This window comes from Trichechus manatus, unplaced genomic scaffold (genome assembly GCF_000243295.1).
Source record: "Trichechus manatus latirostris isolate Lorelei unplaced genomic scaffold, TriManLat1.0 scaffold00203, whole genome shotgun sequence".
Taxonomy (NCBI): domain Eukaryota; kingdom Metazoa; phylum Chordata; class Mammalia; order Sirenia; family Trichechidae; genus Trichechus; species Trichechus manatus.
Window position 1 is genome coordinate 1869930 of NW_004444139.1, and position 5035 is coordinate 1874964.

A 5035-nucleotide genomic window follows, 5' to 3' on the forward strand; every position below is an offset into this window, starting at 1 on the left:
CAAGAGAAAAAGAGACTTTCACAACCAAAACACAGACACTTAGAATAAGAGGAGAGGTGAAGATTCCAAAGACACGTACTTTTGCATTCACATCTATGCCACCCATTTCTAGGACGAACTAGTTATTTTAGTACCTTCTTCCAAACTGTCCTATCATACAAGCTCTAATCATTTCAAACATGTTTGTCTCTTCTTCCCACCCAGAATGGAAGTTCTCTGAGGGCAGGGATGTGAATTATACTCTTTTGGTATTCCACAGACACTAAACACCATGTCTTACAGATGCTCGCCCAGCAAGAGTCGCGGCACTGTGTGTTAGACAGCTGGTACCTAATCCCATCCCGCCCTCACTCTGGAAATCTTTAAATGTTTCATACATTCTGGTCTTAGTTTCTTCATTTATTCATTTACTCAAAAATTCTTGACTGCCCATGATGAGTCAAGTACAGTGCTAGCTAGATGCCAAATATGTAAAATTATCATATTTTTATGCAAATAACGAGCACCTTCTGTGTCTGTTTGCCAACCATGCCCTCTCCTAGAGAGGTATTTTCATAAGTATGATATGCTAATTTTTTTTTTACAGAAACATTTAAAAAAAACTGGCATAGCAGCGCTAATGAAAATACTTCATGGGGGGAGGGGCAGAGTTGGCAAACAAACATAGAAGGTGCGCATTATTTGTGCAAAAATACGGTACTGTTCTCCTGGAGCTTGTATTCTGATAGAGAATCAAAATTACACATAAACAACAGAGGTAAAAAGAAGGGGATGAATGAGCCGGATGTGCTGCCTCTCCTGCTTCCCATTCCATGGCACACAGGGATAATCTTTAAGTCTTCTTCCCAACTAAGCCCAGGTGTAGTCTCAGAATCCTTCTCAAAACTGCTTCAAGAAAAACTACCAATTAATCGAAGCTGGCATTGAAATAAAAATCTATTTGCCATCTCAAGAACAGATAGGAGTAACTCTATCACTTACTGTCAAGTCCAGTGGTTACTAAAAGCCTGGGAAGATACCTGAGAATCAACTTCTTAAGATGTTTCCATCACCTTCCCTTTTACAAGTCACAAAGATCTCCAATGGCTCAACAAGCCCATAAACAGGATCATAGTAAACAGGTTGCCAGGGCATTTCCTAACCAAGGTACCGCTCTATTGTGTCACAGCCACACCCTCTGACGTGATCATGTCTGCAAGTTGGCAAGTTGGGGCCAAGGTATACCTCTCATCTGGCTGTTCCCGAAGTTACTGCGAGGCAGCATGTATTCCTTCCGTTCCTGGGACAGTATTCACCAGCATCAATGGCAAGGGTAGGAGAATGTGTACAGTCTCTGTCTGTGGTAATGAGTACTCATGAGGCCACACTACTCACACCCAGCAGGCCCACAGAAACCCTGGTGGTGTAGTGGTTAAGAGCCACGGCTGCTAACCGAAAGGTCGGCAGTTCGAATCCACCAGGCACGCGCTGGAAACCGTATGGGGCAGTTCTACTCTGTCCTTTAGGGTCACTACGAGTCAAAACTGACTCGACAGCAATGGGTTTGGTTTTTGTTTTTTTTGGCAGGCCCACGCAACTAGGTACCAGAATTCTAAAAGGACTACTGTCCAATCTTGATTGAAAGGGGGAAAATGCAGAAGAAAATTTCAAGTTTCATGGACTCCAGACTTCCTGGAGCCATGAATGTTGGAGAACCCCTGAAACTACTGCCCTGAGATAATCTTTAAACCAAAAATATTCCCTGAAGTCTTCTTAAAACCAAACAATAGTTAAGCTTAACTAGTAAAAAAATACCTGCCTTGAGCATTATGCTCTTTTAAGAACGTCTGTATGGGATCAATTGACAACAGCCAACTCAAAAGATTAGATAGGAACCCTAGGGGACAGTGAATTTATGTTAATGGGGGAGGAACAACTCAGAAAAGGAGAGTGAGAATGGTTCCACAACTCGAAGGATGTAATCAATGTCACTAAATGGTACATGTACAAACGGTTGAATTGGTGTATGTTTTGCTGTGTATACTCTCAACAACAACAAAATAAGTAAAATCATATATATGTATGTATATATACAAGATTACTATACTGGCACCTATACCTTAATTCAGAATTGTCACAGGCAGGCGTGCCTTTCTCTCTGCCTGGCCACTCCTGTCTCACTAGCTCCCTCATTCTCTGCTCATCAAAGCCTACAAAATGGCTCCCACTACCTCCTCAAGAGATCAGTGATGTGGCTTTACAACAGTCTAACTTTCCTTAGAAATGGAAGCATCGGCTACCTCTGAGCAGAGCAATGACAAAACACCTCTCTGAGGGACAATCAATTTCCTAAGTCTAAAAGGGCAAGTTTTATACGTTCAAAGTGTTTTAACACATAACTAATAATTACCTTCTGAGTCCACCAAATTTTTTTCTTTTTTTCATTTTAAATTCTTAGATTGTAATTGAAAAAAAAATTACTAGTTTGACAAATATCAGTACCATTGTTCCCTAGTTTTTCTGAATTTAAATTATTATACTTAACTTTTCAATACAATTTTGGTTTGTTTTACTGTAAGATTTAAATCTAATTCTTTCCTGAAAAAATTTATAGTATAAAATATAAACTTTAAATAACCTCCTAGAAGCAAATACTGGTTACTTCATAATCCACAAGCCCCATCCACATACTCAGAGCTTCTAATTAGCTTTTACCACCCACCCTTAGATAGGAGCAGACAACCAAGGATTGCTAGACAAATGAACAGAGCTCCTAATGTGAAAAACATCAAAATGAACACAAGCATACACAAAAAAAAAACAACAGGGAGGAAACAAAAGCCAATGCAAGGAGAAAAAATAGTTTTTAAAATATATCATTAATAGTTTCAAAGAGATAAAATACTGCAATCATAAAAGCAAACACAGGTAAAACCCTTCAGAATGGCAGAATGAGGACCTCTGAAAATCCATTCCTCAAAAGACACAATAAGAACACATCTGCAAAAACTGTCCAAATCAGCTTTTCCAGAACTCTGGGAAATACTCAAAGCCTTGCAACAATCTGAGAAGTGTTTACTTAAAAAGAAACACTGAATCTCAGTAACAGCAGTGAGCTTTCCATTGACTTACTGTGACTTACTTCCACCACCAGCTCCCTAGTTCTGCAGTAACCCTGAAAACTAACAGGCTCACAATCACAAGTTTGAAAACTAGCAGCTTGTCAGCCACTGGGGAATCCCTGGATGGTATAAATGGGTAAGCACATGGCTACTAACCAAAAAGGTTGGCTGTTCGAACCCATCCAGAGATGCCTCAGAAGAAAGGCCTGGCGATCTGCTTCCGAAAGGTCACAGCCATGAAGACCCTATGGAGTGCAGTTTTTCTTGACGGCAACTGGTAAGTAGTGACTAGAAACAGCTGGACAATTCTGGAGCCTCCTAAAGATCTCCATTTCCAAACAAATGTCATTATGTGACCTGTCTCCCACATCCCTGGAAACCCCCCTCTCAGAGCTTCTTCCTATTTGACCTGACTCAAAGCTTGTTGACAGTCCCTTTTCACTGACCTTTAAAAGAAAGAATCAGCAGCAATTGTTTAACCATGCAGCTGCCTGAGGTGACAATAACAATCATGATAAACAAAAAGATGTCTAAAAAACTTAAATGATGGAGAAGGAGACGTCCACAGGGAATTTTGAAAAGCTTTGACATACTCCTGGGGAATCTAGAAGACCATGCGTATGTAGAGGGCTGGCCACAAGGCCTTAAAGTCCTACCTCTTCCTGCCAGAGCACTGAAGACATGCCACAACGTGAAAAGAGCCCCTCAGCAAAGACTGGGAGAGTTACTGGTTCAAAGTATTCAAGGAGCTCTCTGTCCAATCATCAATTGACCACTAAGCTAACCAAGCAGAGAATTCAATGGTCACACCCAACAAAAAAGACAGACTTTACAGAATTCGTTCAGGAAAGTCAGTAAACAAATAGGAGCAACAACAACAACAAATCTGAAGAGCAGGGAGAATCTGATTTCCAGAGATACTACATTATGTTATTTTAAATGTATAGTTTCAACAAAAAATTTCAAGCTATGGACACAAAAGTATGGCCTGTACACAGGAAAAAAATGAGGTAATAGTATTTCCCCTCAAGAAGCACAAATGTTCGACTTACTTGATAAGACTTTAAATAAACTATACATACGAAAGAGCAAAATAAAAGTATGGGAACAATGCCTCATAAAATAATAACCAAATAGAAATGCTACAGATGAAAAGTACAATAACTGAGATAAAAAAATTCACTAGACAGAAATAATGAGAATGTTCACACATGGTGAAGAATATAACAAACGTCACCAAACAACTTCTGCAGAAATTGAATGAAAACCTAAACTGCTGTGTAACCCTTCACCAAAAACACAGTATTATTTTAAAAACTCACTAGAGGGTTCAACAGTAGATTTGAGCTGGGAGAACAAAGAATCAAAAAACGTAAAGATAGGTCAATTATGGTTATTGTGTCTGAGAAACTGAAAAAAAAAAAAAAAAAAAAAAAAAACAGCCTAAGAGACCTGTGGGATATCATGAAGCCTACCAACCTATGTATAATGGGAGTACCAGAAACAGAAAAGAAAAAGGGACAGAAAAAATATATGAAGAAATAATGGCCAAAATTTGCTAAATTTGATGTAAACCATTAATCTACATATTCAAGAATCTCAACAAACTCCAAACAGGATAAAATCAAAGAGATCCAAACCCAGACACAATCAAACTATCAAAAGAAAGGACAAAGAGATAAATCTTGAAAGTAGCAAGAGAGAAGCCACTCATCAATTACTATGGCTCCTCAATGAGATAAACAGCTGTCTTCCCCTGGGAAACAGAGACAGCCAGGTACCAGTGGGATGACATATTCAAAGTCATGAAAGAAAAAGACTGTCAACCAAGAATTCTATATCCAACAAAGTTATTCTTCAAAAACAAAAGAGAAATGAAGACATTCCCAGATAAACAAAAAATGACAGAGTACCTTAGGCTGAAACTGGGGGGG

General features: G+C 39.1%; 1 protein-coding gene across 12 annotated transcripts in view; it reads right to left on the reverse strand.

Moving 5' to 3' along the window:
- Nucleotides 1–5035, reverse strand: part of CLASP1 (cytoplasmic linker associated protein 1) — a 350733-nt gene that overhangs the window by 192897 nt on the left and 152801 nt on the right. The gene's annotated exons all lie outside the window — the stretch shown is intronic.